Below are 17,285 nucleotides of genomic sequence, written 5' to 3'. Positions count from 1 at the left end.
CTCCCATCACATGGGCTTGATGAGGATTTGGGTTGCCATGGCGTCTAAGGGGCTGACTCAATATAGTCTTGCAGCTCAGGTACCCAGTACCCTCTTACAGATCTGACTCTATAGGAATTCTTAAGGCAAATGTCTGCCATTGGTCCAATCACCTGTGGCTAGAGGGTGGGGTCAGAGAGTGAACTTCCTCTGAGCAGGTAGGGTTAAGTTTTCTCAGAAAGAGGTAGAATGGGGGACAGAAATGGGAAGTGGAGGAAATGATAGACATTTGCAGAATGAAAGCTTGGTATGGGTAGAGAGAAATCAAAACGAGTTGGAATGGATGCTGGCCATAAAAAATAGTATAGCTGGACCTGTCCTTACTGGATGAAGATTGGTACTGGTATAAGGAATACAGGTTCTGAAAAGGGCAGTGTGTAGATTTGGCTGTGGATTCCAGAGAAGACAGGGAGGCAGTGTAGTCAGGAGGGGTTTAAAGGGCTGCCGAACGTATAAAGGATTTGAGTAATTGAAGGCCCTGGTGAAAACAAAGACCAGGAGTTTGGAGGTTCCAGAGAACAAAGATGGCCTCTAGAGAGAGATGGCCCTTGAAGAGGCTGTGATTGGAGGCGGGGAGTGGGTGCTGGGTTAGACTTGGGTGAGGTCTGGGTTGTGGCCATGCTGGCTATGATGCAGAAACATTTTGATAAGTGTCATATACGTGGATGTTGTTATGGGCTGAACTGTATCCTCCCAAAATTCTTATGTTGAAGTCCTAACCCTCAGTACCTCAGAATGTGACTGCATTTGGAGATAGGGTCTTTAAAGAGGTATTTAAATTAATATGAGGTTGTGAGGGTGGGCCCCAATCCAATATGACTGGTGTCCTCATAAGAAGAGAAAATTAGGACACAGACACACGCAGAGGGAAGACCATGTGAAGACAGGGAGAAGGCGGCCATCTGCAAGTCAAGGAGAGAGGCCTCAGAAGAAACCAACCCTGCCGACTCCTTGATCTCTGACATCCAGCCTCCAGAACTGTGAGACAATCAATTTCTGTTGTGTAAGCCCCTCAGCCTGTGGTACTTTGTTATGGCAGCCCTAGCTGACTAATACAGATGGCATGGGGAAAGGGTCATTTGTCGTCCTAGAAGCAGCACTGGGATTCAAAGAGAGGGCCAACCACACCCACCTTTGCTAATGAATCATAGGGAGTGAGGAAAGGCAGGAGGGGGTGGTGTTTCCCAGGGAGAGCAAGGAGGCTGAGGAAGGAGGTGAGGGAGGAAAGGTCTGTGTCATGGAGAGACACAGTGAAAGGATCAGGTGATAGGAAGCAGCTGAGGGGAGGCGCTGAGGAACAGGAGCCAAGTGAGGTGGGTAAGTGCGTGGTGAGAGCCAGGGCTGAGCACAGGCAGCAGGGGTGGGAGATTAGCACCCCATCCTGTGTACAGAAGGCAGATAACTGATGTCACAGAAGCATTGGGCGTAGGTAGGCAGAGCCACATTAGAGGCAGGAAAGAGTTAACACAGGGTTGGCGGGATCTTGTAACTGATGTTCGAGAAAGCAGAGTTAAAGAGAGCACATGTGCACACCCCACTTGTTTTGCCTGAGGTGAACTCAGGGATTCTATAACAAAAAGAATCCTAGTCTTGTGTCAGAGTGATCCCTTACCCAGGAGCCCAGAGCACGCCCAATCTGAATAAGAAGGTGTGGAATTCTTCGGGGTGCTTGGATGTGACTGGACCCTTAGGCTTATTATGGGCAGGCTCTGCACCCCTGGCTGCTTTGGAATAAAACCAGTTTCTGATTTGTTGTTTTTTTGTTTCTGCCAAATTACTAAGGCATAAACTCTCTCCTGCTCTGACTAATTCTGAGGCTTAGCTTTTTGAGGGCTGATCTTGCTCAGTGGTTTGCTTCTGCAGAAGAAGGAGTGTGGGAGCATGGTGTAAAATCTTCCAGAAGCATAGTTGAAGGCCAGTAACTGATTCGTGCAGAGTTTGGGAGAGGGGGCAGTCTTGACTGGTGGCTGGTTAAAAAAAAATGAGAGTGTGTATGTATCTTGGGGTTGTGCCCAGCATGAACCAGGGCTGTGCCCTGCAGGACAGCTAAGCTCTGTGCTTGAGGTACATTGCGTGGTGCCATGATGTAAGTAATGCCGTTAAAAAATGGATAGTAACATATTGATAGCTTAACATAAATAGGTATTGCCAATACCACTAGAATGCAGGTTCCATGGGAGGAAGGACTATTTCTGTTATATTTCCCAGTGCCTAGATAACAGTGCATAACATATTGGTGTTCAGTAAATAGTCGCAGAATGAATAAATCAGTCATGGAGTTCAAATACAATGTTAAGAAAACTTAATCACTTCTACCCTCTCCCACTCCCCCCAAAAAACTGGATAAAGGATATTATCAGAAAAATCATAGAAGAGAAACAGAATGGCTAGAAAACGTTCGGCATCACTCAGAATCGAAGAAATGCGAATTAACATTATAATCATATGCCACTTTAAAATTAGTGTATACATTATTTTGAAATTAACAGGATTGAAAAATGGTAATATTGAATGCTGGCACGAACGCATGAGATATTCTCTTACATTTCAGGTGGGAGTGTGAAGGTATAACTTTTATAAAGAGTTGTTTGTCGATGTATATCAAAAATTGTAAAAATATTCATTTGAGTTGACCCAGTAAGATTCTGATTATAATTGTATGGCTAAATCTTGGACCAAGTCCAATTCATTATACCAAATTCCCCATTAAAGGAGGGCATTTTTGATGAAATGGCAGTGTATTTTTTGAGGAGAAAATATTGGTAGTAGAAATAGGACGGTACTAAGACATTTCTACTAAGTAGAAATGAGCAATCTAGAAAGTGTCGCTGACCACATAGCAAGAATTGTGTTTTTTTTTGATGTAGAATAAAACAACCAAAAAACCAATAACCAATTAAGTACTAGTGTGCCCAGAGCTCAGACCAAATTATTCCTACCCTGTTTTACAGTATTTTACCAACTTGCTGTTGCATGACTCAGTTTATGCTATTAGATTTTTTTTGCTTTTAAAACATTCAGGTAACATTTAGCTAACACTTTAAATTAAATTACATTAATAATTTATATTCAGTATAATATGTTACAGGGCTTCAGTTACATTGTAATCTTTTGACTAAGGTGCTTTAATAGCGGCTGGCTTTTGGATGAATGCCTGGAGACATGGTCTTTGCATTATTGCATTTATTATTTTAACACTCACAACATGTGTTTTATTGTATAGCAGTTTCAAAAAATAGTAGAGCCTATAGTGCACATAACAGTGATATGGAAATCTTTTTCAATTCAGAAATAGGACTAAATGTAAAATATAATAATTATTAATTATCTTAACTTAATTATATTAATTATCTTAGTAACTACAGCCTGTGTGTATGTGTGTGCTTGTCTGATAAGACTTGTGGAATTCATTTGTTTTTAGATTTTATTTGATGGGCAAGTATGAATGCTTTGGGGCTGTCATTGTTAATAGACCTCTGAGTTGCAAATGTCACACACCTGTCAGCCATGGATGGCCCTTTCTTTCTTGAGCTGCTGCGATATCACTTTGTCTCATTTCGATTCTAACTCGACTTCTCTTTCCTTGCCGTCTCTAGCGATGAGTCATCTCAGCAGGACCTCCCCAGCGGCATCTTCTCCAAAAGCCAGTGACGTGTGAGAGAGTGTAGGACAGTGCTTTGAAAACTGCCAAGGGTTACTATGTGGTTGGTGGCGAGGAGGAGATCTTGGCTACCCCACATAAGGGACAAATGCGATGGGCGATACCTCCACCCACACCCACTGCACGTGTTCCACCTCAAGCCTGTCTTTGCTCATTTTCTGAAAGCTTCTAATATGAGCCTTCCCAGGGAGCTCACCTCCCTCCTCCGCAAAACCGTTGTGACACATGGGTCAATAACACATATTCCTTGCCCTTGAAGAGGTCACCATCTGGGACACATGGCACTTACCACCTTGCTGCATTCACACCACCTATTCCTTAACCCAACGCAAACTGGCTTCTCCCTTGGGAGGTCCCACTACCCTCCAGCAATTGAAGCTTGGTGGTCTCCTTTTGGGCCTGTCCAGCTTGACTTGTGTGACGGGAAGTGCACTTGAATGAGGGTCGAAACATTGGCACTGGAATTTTAGCTTGGATTTCCTTTAGTCCTGTCCTTTCATTCTCCTTTCACAGTCACCAGCCGTCCTTAAACCCAAGCATGGTAGTTACATTCCTTGGCTTCAGAGCCTTCCATGGTTCTCCATAGCTCATGGGGTGTATTACCAATTTTGTTTTTAGCATGGCATCGTCTTCCCTTCTTTTCTGCTGGCTTCACTCTAACTCCATGCATACTTGCAGTTCTCTAAATAATAGTATTTTAGGCCTATGTCCTTATGCAATCTGTACACTTGGTCTGTGAGGTCTCACCTCCCCAATTCCCCCTCCTTTTCACCCCTCTCCCCACTGCTTCCATGGACTTCTATTCATCCTTCAGGGTCCAATTAAAAACTCATATTATGGCAGCTTCCTCGACTTCCATACAAAGCAAAGTTTTTGTGCTGAATGCTCATTTATTCCAACCATGGTGTACCATTTATAATGCATTAGTTATTTGCATATTTGCTTATCTTTTTCACTGAATTATGGGCCTAATTAATTCATTTAGCCTACTCTCTTTTCACACCTGGCATGTAATAGATGCTTAATAAAAATTTGTTAAATGTAAATGAATAACTTAACTCCTCTACTTTCTCCAACTGACTACAAGCTTCTCCAGGGCAGCCCTTCTGATTTTCCTCTTCGCCTTCTCCATTTAACTCAGCTCAGTGCCTGCCATTTAGTAGATGCTAAATAAAGGTTGAAAGTGGTAATAAAAAAAAAAAAATGCCTGAATAAAGCAACAAACAAAATTTGCCTGACAACATTCCAAGTTAGGGGGTGGTGGGAGCAAGAGGTAACGCCCATTTTTTGGATGAAGAACCTGAAGAACAGAGAGGGTGTGTTGTGGGCACAGCTCTTTGGCTTACTAGTTGGACTACTTATTTTGTTTCTTTGGACACCTCTGAAAGTCTCATCTAAGGTAATGCTGAAGAATTGAGTGGCCTTCACCACATTCCCTGCTTACCCACCTTGAAAACGTCTCAGGATCCCGGGAGAGCCAAGGGCTCTTGTGAGCTGAGCACATCTACCTTGTAAATAACCCCCAGCACCTCCACACCCCTCCTCGCAGGTCAAGGCCCCTTTCAGGTCCCACAGCTCTCGCTGTTTCTTTTCCCCTGGAGATCAAAGTGGACTCCATGTTCAGGCCAGCTTTCCCAACAGGACAGTAGGCACTTATGTGACTGACATAAAATCTCTCTTAAAAGGCATTGGTTCATATTTTTGAGTTTCTTTTTTTTTTTTCCATTTTGGAACCAGATTCATTCACTCGGCAGCATTTAACAGAGTTTCTGCTTCTGAGTGTCAAGTATTCTGCTAGGTACTGGCAAACAGTGACGGATAAATTAAACACAGTCCCTGGTCTCAGGGGCTCCCAGACCAGCACAGGAGATGACAGACACTCATGCATTTGCTCACACCTGACCTGCAATGGGGTGGGGCGAAGTGCATAGCGCCACAAAGCAGGGGGCTGGGGCAGGAACTGGGGCTGGGGCTAGGGGTGTGACTTGGCCCCCAGGGCCTATTGTCCAGACTGGATGACTCAGGGCAGCCAGGCCAGAGAGACAGAAGGAAGCAAGGAGGAGGCTGATGGAGGAAATGTTTCAGAGAAGAGGAAATAGGCAGAATGTCCTTCTCTCTTCCCATGTGGCAAAATGAAACTATGGCTCAGGTAGCTTTCTATCCCATTATTCCCAGCTCTGGCTGGCTCTTTCTGAAGAGCTGAGCCCTGTCCCTATTTTCTCTACATGCACACAGGTGCATAAACACACACACACACACCCTCCCAGCCACACAGCGCTACGGTCTCTGCTCCAGCTTTCGGAATGTCTGATTCAGGGAAGGTGTGGGCTTGCCTTTCTGACCTCAACTGCTGCTTCTGGGGCAGCTTCCCTGTCGCCTCAAACTAGTGAGGTTTTGTTTTTGTTGAAACAGTAGAAAACAAATGAATAGAGGCAAAGAAAACATGGATTTCAAGGTAACAGAAGGAAGAGAGAGCGCTACACTGTTCTATCGTGGTGGTTATGCAACCAAGCGCTTTGCTGGCGATTACCTGAAAAAAAACTGCCCTGCCTGATGGTTGCATTCTATTTTTGGACTGGTCAAGTTGGTATAAAAAGTGAAACTATTGTAAAAGTTAAAATGGCAAATGTCGATTTCCTTATTTTATAGATTTCACAACTCAAGCAGAAGAAGAGTTAAATTGTAGTAGTGCAAGGAAGTAGCAGAGCAAAAGTCACTGTGCTATTTCTTGGAACTGTTTCTGCCTAACCAGTTGTCATTTCCCAAGCCCTCTGAAAGCGTGCCAAAAGCTGTCTGCACAAGCAGCAACAGGCTGAGCAGCCAGCACGGGGTGTCCAGGTCTTTGGGCGTAATGCTGAGCAGTTTTTACAGTTATCTCTTTAATTGGCCTCTTATTGCTTTTATTTTAAGCAGTGCCTTTTGGTGGAAAGTGCACTGAACTAGGAGTCAGAATATCGGGATCTAGTCTTACCAGGCCATGGCAACTACTACCTTCGGGAGGCATCCGATTCTTTACCTATGAGAGGAGAAGCAATTAAATCAGAGCTCTACAAGTTCTTCCTAATTCCAAGAGCTTGTGTTCCAGACTAGGGCTGGCCAACTATGGCCCACCATCTGTTTGTGTTTGGTCCATAAGCTAAGAGTGGTTTTTACATTTTTAGTGGTTGAAAGAAATCGAAAGAAGAATAACATTTCGTGATCTATGAAAATGGGATGACTACCAATTCAGTGTCCATAAGTAAAGTCTTATTGGAGCACGGACATATTCATTTGTGTATTGTCAACGTCTGCTGTGGCTCCGCAATGGCAGAGCTGTGTGGTTGCCACAGAGACTATGTGGCCCCCAAAGACTGAAATGCTTACTATCTGGTCCTTTACAGAAAATACTGATACCTGTTGACCACAGTACAACATATATTCTTATTTCTTGCATTTATGAAAATAATAATACCTCATTGAGTGACTGTAAGAATTAAATGAGATCATGGATGTAAAAGCATATGTAAATATTCATAAGTCAATTAATGTTGAGAAAGGATATTGGGTGCATAGATACCCAGCTACCTGAGGTTGCTGATGGAAAAGGAACAAATCCTTAACAATAGTTTGTACAAAAACAATTTATATTTTTATTTGGCAAGGTTGAAATTGTACAGGGTAGGACTGCAGACGTGTGAAACTCTGCATGCATCTGGAAGGGAAAATAACAAGAACTTATTTCCCAGGTTGGTGTGATTCTAGATGACTTTTTTCTGCCTCAGTTATTTAAACTACTGTTATAACTCTGTTTTAAAATAAATAAAAGGGAAGCTACCTGCCCAATCTTATTTCGATACTAATATTTAAAAAGGTTTTTTAAATTTCCGTAGTGAATATTGAAGGTAATGGATGAGAACTCGTTGTCTGTGTATCCCTTACTAAGTTGTGTACAGGCAACGCTGTCCCAAACAGTTCAAAGACATAAAGAATCAAGTATTGGAAACAAAATATAATTTTAGAAAAATTACAGTAACGATGATTTATGGGTTTTATTACAATAATATTAGAATAACCTGTCACCCATTAGATAGTTCATCTTTTACTTTAGTGTTTAATAAGAACAGCAAAATACTACTCATTTAAAATTTAACATATTCAGAAAGTTAGAAGGAAAAATGAACATTTTATATAGGGTTGAGGCAATTTCAGGTTTGGCAAAATGCACAAAGATCAAAGCTTTTCATGAGAGGTTCAGAGCTTCAGTGTGCCAAAGAATAACCTAGAGGGCCAGCCTTGGTGGCCTAGTGGTTAAGTTCAGCACGTGCTGCTTCAGCAGCCCTGGTTCGGTTCCCAGGTGCAGACCTACACAACTTGTCTTTCAGTGACTATGCTGTGGCGGCAGCTTATATACAAAAAAATACAGAAAGATTGGCCAACAGATGTTAGCTCAGGGTGACTCTTCCTCAGCAAAAAGAAAAAAAAACAACAAAAGAATAACCTAGGAACAGCAGAACTTGGATTTAGAATCCTATTTTCTAATAGTCACTGTCTAGGAAGCTTCCAGATCAACTCAGTTAGTTTGTGTCTTTGGGATATTACTAGTGATGTTCTTTCACCATGAAAGTGACCAGCTGTTTGGTTGAACTGGTAGAGTTCACCGCGTGGACACAGCCTTACTGTGAGCTGTGAACAAGCTTCACACAGAAAGCGGGGTTGCCCTTCTCTTTTTCTTGAGGTGCAGAATGATCTGGACAATGAGTTCCCAGGAGGCTAGGACACCAACTCCTGGGCTGATGATGTGGCTCCTCCTGGTATTGGCAGTGGGACCTTGGGCAAGCCTCTTAATTCTGCTGAACCTTGAGTTCCTCATCTCCAAAGGGGGCTGATAATAGAATGGACTTCATGGACCTGTGAATACTGACTGAGAAAATCCATGGAAGAGGGCTAACATACGGTACCTAGTGTGTAGTCCTCTTTCAATAAATGTTCGCCATTCTTATTATCATGGGTAGTGAGATAGCTAAAAGGCAAAAACAAATCAAATATTTCTTGGTGATGGGGTTCAAGCAAATGACTTTCCATTTCCTGCAAGCCCTGGGTCAAGTGGTAAATGTAGACTGTCCAGCTCACTGGTTTGTAGGATGACAATGTCTGGCAGAATTTATTGTCAACTTTAAGTCTTGTAGAATGCCTTAGGCAGAAGGCAGTTCTTTAGCCCTTGATGAGTGATTTTTTTACACTAATATCCATCCAACAAAATGATGAAGTACACACTGGTCATTTGATGTGTCAGGAATGGTCAATAAACAGTGACAAAGGATCTTTTACACTCTCGCAGTAAACACTGCTGCTCCTTCGCACCATCTTCCCTGATGAACACCATCTGGAGGCAGCTCTTGCCCGAGAGGCAGCTCACTGCCGTGAAGTGGGATGAAGGCGGGGGCCTCCTCAAGAGTTATCTCCGCCTTTATTTCTAAAGCATGGTAACATGGGGCTGCCTGTTTTTGGATCATGGATTCTAGTGGCTTCCTTCCTGACTTAGGAGACAATTTTGGGTAATGATTGAGTTATTTCTTTCTTTAGCTCTCTGTCATCTCAGCCCCTGCCTGTGCAATAAAGGAGGAGCTAAGCTGGCTGTGAGGGAGTCGGGAGCTGGGAGTGGGGAGGAAGGAGACTCTGGGGCAGTTGCAGTGGGTGAGAGTGGTGAATGGGGGGGTGGGAGGGAGGATTTAAATAGTGTGTTGTGTAGAATGAATGGACAGCCTATCTTTGGTGTTTTTATGAAAAACAGCAGTAAAGAACTAACTATTATACATACATGTGGAAGGGATGTTGAACTAGTAATTAACTGAACACTACACTGGATCAGATGGGGCCAGCACTATCAGCTCCTGGTTTATCCCCTGTGCCTAGAACAGTGCCTGACAGATTGTAAGCACTTAGTAAATACTTGTTGAATGAATCGCCACCATCCTGGTTCCAGGTATGTATCTCATGAACCCAATGCCATAGATCTCCAAATGTATACATTTAACTGTAAACATCCTCTAAATCTCCTTTCCAAGGAAGGAGCCAGTTATGATAACCCTCTTTTGGCCTTTCCCTGCCCTTCTCCCTACTCCCCTACATCCACCGCTGCATCCACATTCCAGAAGCAGCTCCATGTGTCTTTAGAAGTCGTCTCTCTTAGAGTCTCCCAAGTCTGTCCTTATGCTTTCTGACCTTGTTTCCTCATCACTTGACAGGGGTGGTCATGACATTGGAGGGCTAAAAGATGATACTTGTTCAGGGACCAAGGAATATATACATTCTCTGAGGAACACCCAGTCAGTTTTCCTCTCCAAAAAGTCCCAGAGGAACACAGATGTGTGGTTGTAGCCCATGTCCAAGCTGTGATGTGGAATGGAAAGTGATCGAACACCGGGGAGAGATGGCCCCAGGTCACCACCATGAATGGGTGAGGAAGGAGGGAGCCACAGCCACATGGAGGTTATACTCTGATTCCTGACCCCAGCATGGTCATAAGGTTGTGGGGACCTCCTCTTGTGCCCTGTCAGTGTGTGTGTGTATGCATGTGTGTGTATGTGTGTGTGTGTGCGTGTGTGAAGCCCTGAGGTGTCTTTAGAGGTTGAGCTTACTGTCTGTGCATGGTCACGCCTGTGCCATTGTGAACCCCTTGTTGTGGGAGTGGGTCTCAGGAGGGCTTTAAAGGAACCAGTGACTTTGGGATTAGTCATTCACGTAAGACGATAAATCCCACCAGAGGATCATCATGAATTCAAGTGTATTCAATTGAGTAACATTTACTGTGCTCCTAATGTGTGCCAAGTGCTAGGGCTAGAAAGAAGAGCAAGAAACAAAATCTACTCTCAAGGGTCCCACAGCTCAGTGAGAACATATAGAAATATAATTAGCATCATAATGAAGTAGAGGTGCTGTGGGATGAAAGATGGTGGAGCAATAACTTTTTGCCTGGGGGAGGGCCTGTGTATGAAAGCTAGAGAGAGGCAGGCCATTTGAGTCGCACCATAAAGGATGATTAGTAGGTTGCCAGGTGGATGATGGGGGGCGGGGGGGAGGGGAAGGTCATTCTATGCAGAGAGAATAGCAACGAGATAAAGCAGGGGCCTGCAGAAATGCATGGTGTTTTGCAGGCACAAGCAGCAGTTTTGTGAGGTTGAGGGATTCTAAAATGTAGAGTTCACTAAGGAGAAACAAGAGTGAGGAGAAAAAGGAAGACTGCATCCTATTCCAAGGCCAGTCTGCTATAGGTTGCATTCTCCAGATGCTGGGATGGAGGTTGGGAACAAGATGTTTATTGGTGATCAAGGCCAAGGAAGGGGAAGGAAGCAGGATTGGGTGGAGGGAGAAGTTGAATTGCAACACAGACCCTACAAAATGTCAGCCAGTCTGGTGGGGAGCCTTGTCCAACTCCTAGCTTTGAGCATTGCTGGAAGAGTGGACCATCTAATAGCATGCTTGGGAAGTCAGCCGTCCCCCCACTCCAGCCCTCTAATCTGCTCAAAATTCGTAGGGGCCCTAGTGGGTGTAATGGCATCCACTGAAGGATTGGCTCTTATTAACCCCTCAGTGATAGTGGACGTGGGTGCTACACCCAGGCCACGACCCAGTTGTGGTCAAGAGATCCACCTTGTGAAATTTACCAGCCCACTTACGGCTAAATGGCACTGTGATTGTTGACTGGAAGTTGTGGGTGACTGTTAATACTGCCGTCTATGAAGCACCCCTCGACTTGGTTGTGAGCACATCCTTGAACTCCATGCTTCCCTCTCTTTGCTGAACGACTGGACAGGCTGTCTTACTTGACCTTGCCAAGGTCCCTTCAGGAGGGCTGTGAGCACCACATGAAGAAGACAACAGGGTTTATTCCAGCTCCAGTGTGAGTCCACTCTAAAGATAAAACCTGACCAAGCACTGTTTGTTTTGTAAGTTGGGTAAGGCTAAAGAATGGCAGGGAGAGCAGAAAAGGGTTGTGGTTTGTTTGTCTTAGTATTGGGTCCTCCAAAGACTCATTCTTGTTTTTAATACCACACTGCCTGGGTTTAAATCCTGGTACAAGCACTTCCTAGCTGTGTGACTTTGGTCAAGTTACTTAACTTCTCTGTGCTTCGGTTTCCTCATATTTAAAACAGGAACAGTAATGAGAATGATCACTTCATAGGGTTGTGGAAATCTTTACAAAGATTAAATATCTTAATCAGACTAAAGTGCTTAGAACAATGTCTAACATATAGTAAATGTTTTATAAAACAGATCTCATTAAGATTATTTTAAAATCACTTAAAAATAATCCCAAACATTTAAGACTCTAGAAACCTTTGAAGAAGAAGAAGAAAAGAGGAGAATGATGGGAATGGATGTGACATGTAATTCCTTCATTTATTTAACTAATATTTTTTGTAAACTATACCAGGTGCCAGGTACTGTGTGAAGAAGTGGATGATCTAAATAAAGAAGATATAGTTTCTGCTCCTGAGGATTTACAGTTTGGTGGGGGACCTTTAAACTTAATAAAAACATCACAATGTGATGCCCTGTGTGCTATATTAGAGGCATTTAATGACAGCCATGGGAAGAAACCACCTGCCCGGGGAAGCTTTGCAGAGGGAGGTGTCAAAGCGAGGAGGAACTCAGCAGGTGGGGAGGGAGCAAGCCGTTGCAGGTGGAGGGTGGAGCACCGAAAAAATTGGGAAGGTGTGGACCGGCACGAGCACGCGGCTCGGTTCTGGAGAAGTTGAAGGGCGCCGGAGCAGGGAGAGGCGAAGGCGGAGGGCTGCATAGGCGAGCTGGCGCCAGGCTGCCCCGAGTCTTGAACTGCCAAGCTGGGAGTCTGAACTTCACTCTCACAGCAAAGAGCAGGGGCGAGACGTCGTCAGATTCTGCGTTTCAGAAGACTTGTCTGGCTTTGCAGCAATCCGGAGTCCATTTCACTTCCTCATTAGATCTCAGGTACTCAAAGTGAGATCTGAGGACCAGCAGGGCTGGCATCGCCTGGGAGCCTGTCAGGAATGCAGAATCTCAGGCCCCACCCTAGACCCACTGAAGTCAGCCTTTTAAGGAGATCCCCAGGTAACTGGTTTGCACAGTAAAGCTGGAGACCATTGTCTGGACCACACTGCATATTTAGGTTCAGAGCATTTGCCTTACAAATGTTGTCCTCTCCTTCATTCTGTTGCGGGAAAGTTGAGCTCAATGAGTGAGAAGAGCACAGGGCTTTGGGGCTTCGGAGCTGAGGGTCACTTGGGTGAAACGCTCACTGAAGGACTATTGTTCTGTAATGTTGGGACTGCTCATCCTATGTCTATCTTCCATGGCTTTTCTCAGTCAGGGTATTTGTACTTAGTAGCCAGGACACACATGTTTCAAGATGTTTCTGCTTGTCAAGTGCTTAAAAATTGTCATTATCAGCTTTTCATGTCCAGCTTAAGGCCACAGTGGAAGATATAATCTGTTCCCATAGTTCTCTCTTCTGTCAGGCTTTCTCCTGCATTACATTAACAGCACTATTATGACCTTTATTTTCAAAACCTTTCTCCACTCTTCCCTTCTAGAGTTTTCCAAACTTGTTTCTGGGTCTCATGTTTTTTTTGGGGGGTGGATGTCTTTTAAAAAATTATTTAATCAGCCAGCACCCTTTCAGTTCATAAATAGTGTGAGAAGGAAGGCTTTCTGCTTTCCTGGGTTGTATTAACCTCAAAGAAACAAGACTGTGGATCTTGGGAGAAGGAAAAGTCACGTCTTGATATCTGGGTGCTACTTTTCACTGGCTCGTACTCAAAGGCAAATGCATGTGAGCTAAACATTGCATTGCCCCAAATAAGTGAGCTTCTAGGCATCAAAGACTTTTTAAATAAAAGCAGAAAGCATAGCCAGTGCACTTTTTTCAAGGTACTATAGAATTGTATGATATTTCAAAGTATAGGAAAAGGCAATGAAATCATAAGAGAGTTCTTTTTTCCTTTCAACTTCCTGTGATAATTAAGAGAAAAATTATCTGCAAAGCTGCCTGGGTGTATCTTACCAAGTCAATCCTAGAACCAGATAGTCCATCACAGAACATCAGAGATCGACACACTGTTCTCACAGAATGAATGCTCTGCTAAGCAGTTAATCAGCCCTTCGTTCCAAGTCAGGGAAGAGAGATGAAGGAAACTGGGGGGAAGAACAGAGCTTTCTTACCCAATATATCAAGGGTAAATCCAAAAGAGACACTGTTAGGACCTATTCCAACAAAGATATCCTACCAAATACAGAGCCGTGAAAACAAACAAACAAAAAGAATTAGATTATAACAGAGCGTGGTGGTTAGACCAAGGTCTCTCAATCTTGGCCTATTGACATTTGGACTGGATAATCCTCTGTGGGGGGCTGTCCTATGCATTGTAGGGTGTTTAGCAGCATCCCTGGGCTTGACTTACTAGACGCCAGTATCACTCCCTTGGTTGTGACAACCCAAAGTGTCTCCAGACATTGCCACATATCCCCTGGCGGGTAACGTCACCCTGCCTAGAACAACTGGGTTAGACTAAAGAATGGGCATGCTGGATTCACATCCCAGCTCCGCCACCCGCCAGTCTCAGGATCTTGGATACATCTTTTAGTCTCTCTTGAGCTCAATTTCTTCATCTGTAAAAATGGGGCTACGTCACAGGATTACTGTAGGATTAAGTACTTAAATATGCATCAGCTAGCACATAGTAAGTGTTCAATAAGTAGTCACTATTTTTGTATTGATAATGACATCCTCTCACCTGAGGTAAAATATTGTAACCAATAGACTGGAACCACTCATTAATAAGAAGATTAAGGACACAGATCACATCTTAGTTATCACATGGGGGAAAATTCTGCTATAGCAAACAAAAGCATTGATTTGCCCCAAATTACGCCCAGCTCAAAGAAAAGCACTACACATGTCGGATTAGCAGAGAAGCTCTAGAAATTCCGAAGGACTCAAACAGCCTTAATAGGGGGGCCAGATTTAACCTTGGAAATCTGGAAAACAAGAGGGCACAGTGTAAACAGTGTGAAAAAGAACAGAGGGCCTTTCAGAAGAGCTGTAAAGCTAAAACGAAATCCTCCCTGGCTGGGCAACACCCACGGTCTCACGTAAGCGCCTCACTTAGGAAGTCCCTTTGGGATCTGAAGTCACTGGCCACCCTTGCTAAAGAACATGGTGACTCCTCCTCACCACTCTAACCTGCACGTGGTCTCTGAAGACAAAAGCAGAAACAGCCCGTGTCCTCTGAGATGTTGAACCAAGAACTCTCGGCAGAGCCTGGGGCTGGGGGCGGAGACAGGGAGTGCCACGGAATAGAGGTCAAATCCACCAGCTTTTGATAGATTTTATTATGGACGCACAGATCAAGCAAGATGCGAACTTTAAATTGATTTCAACACATTGCGTTATCACTGTGTGCTCTGATTATTTAATTTCTGGTCTGATCTTATCTCCTATTTCCCAAGATGCTTCTGAAGCCTTTCATGTCCACAGCCTAAATTACCCTTTCTTTTCTCTTGCCAGTGTTCCATGTTCCCGGAGTGCGTGTAGATGGGGAAAAGTTTTACAGCACAAGTTAGCACTTTTGAGGCCCCTCCCTTGCCTATAGCAAATTCTTTAGGGTTTGAAAGGAAAATCTGTCTCTATCAAGTTCTCCTGGCTTTTTTTGGTATATCTTTAGTAGCTGCAATTATTTCAAGGCTTTGGTGTATTTTTACGTGTTACTCATCTACTTTTTCATTTTATGTTTCATTTTATCCTATATTTAAGTCTTAAAATTTCAATATCGCCTTGAGTGTCATCAGGGTTAGTCTTCACGCCAAATGGCTCAGAAATACTGACCCACTTCTGTAGCTTTACTTGGCTCTAATTTTTTTTTCCCTGAGACATCATTATTAGTCAGGATCCTGGTAGAAGGAAGATGGCTGAACTGAAAAGAATACTAATGAAGCACTTTGGGCAGAGTTAAGGGAACCAAGCCAGGATGGTGAGGCACCTGGGACCAGGAACAATGAGGAGCTGTGACCACCCTGAGGCCCGAGGGGCAATGAGGGATGGGAACAGGGTTGTCAGAGCCTGATGAGAAATGTACAAGAGGAGGCTCCAACGGAGGGTAGCCCTATGGGAACACAGTCACCAGCAACCCCGGAGAAGCACACAGGGAACAGGGAGAATAAATGCCCTAACGCTCTCTTCTCCCACCTTTTGGTTTCCTAACGGTGCCTCCGATTGGAAAATCTGAGTGACCTAGTTCAGAGAGATTAGCTGCCTGGGCACAGAGAAGGGCAGAGAATAGATCTGGATTGAGGTGGGGATAAGGCGCTAACAGAATAACCAACATCAACTGTTGGCTGTTGAAATTCTCATTAGATTATCAATAGATGAGCAATTTCAGTAGATTATCAATGGTGGTGAGTACATACGAATGCAGGCCAATTCTACTCTTGTTATGATGAAATCAATTTATGCTCTTCCTGGAGATATATGCATATATTTTTGTCATTTTAGGAAACTTCTCTTTCTCTTGCTTGGCCAGTCTTGTGTCCCTGTACCGAGTGGACAGCAGTCTTGAAAATCTTTAATGTCCATGCAGAGAACATGGTTAGAAATGTTAATTCTCAGCCCCTTCTCTACATCTACTGAACCGGAAACTCTGGGGTGGGGCCCCTCCATCTGAGTTAACAAGCCCTCTGGGGAGTCTGACGCATGCTCAAGTCCAAGAAGCACTGGGCTAGATGTTGTGTAGAACATCGCTGGTGCTTCTTTCACACCACACCTTTTTGTTCCAAGTGTTGCTGTGGCAACCAGCAGTATGCAGGTGTAGCCTGACCACACCTCACTTCAGCTGCACCATGTAAATCTTCTCTGCCTCTGGGCTTATCTTCCACCACAGTGTGGGATAACTGGGGGAGACTACTCAGCTGTTCTTGGGCATGTGCACACCTGGAAATGCTGAGGAGTTCATTAGTAGTCCTGAGGAAGCTCTGGACCAATGGAGGTTGGGAGCCAGTGGGTAAACCCCTCTCCCGTGGTCTTGGCATAGAGATACATTCTACGCAGCTCCTCAGTGGGTTCCAGTGGGACTGAGCCCCATTTGCCCAAAGCACTTATCAGCTCAGTAATACACCTGTGGATTGGATCTTCCCAATCCCTTCACTTTTGTTTCCTGGGATCACTTTCCAAAATAAACTACCTGTTTGCAAACCCTTGTCTCAGGCTCTGCTTCTTGGAGGAATCCAGGCTAAGACAAATGTCTGTTCCCCATCCTTTATCAATATTTTACTCACCTTGACGTACCTCTCTCCTCCCAGTTAGAATGAAATACTCCCTCACTTGTGCTTTCATAGCGCTCATTTCCACCATCGTAGCAGTGGCCATAATCTGTCTGGCAATATGGTTCTGTAGCTACCTTCGTCCCCAGCTAGACTAGTATTTTTGAGGTGAGGGACAGTGTCTGTTCATTCAAGGAGCGCTCCCCCACCCACCCCTGTCCTGGCGGGTTTTTGGATAGTGCTGAGCACAGTAAATGTCTGTTGAATTTAAAAGAATGTCAGAGTTGTGTCTGATGGCTTTTAAAGTCACATT

Source organism: Ceratotherium simum, chromosome 13 (assembly GCF_057802395.1).
Source record: "Ceratotherium simum simum isolate JZ-2026a chromosome 13, ASM5780239v1, whole genome shotgun sequence".
NCBI classification, from domain to species: Eukaryota; Metazoa; Chordata; class Mammalia; order Perissodactyla; family Rhinocerotidae; genus Ceratotherium; species Ceratotherium simum.
Note: the sequence above shows the minus strand (reverse complement) of the source record.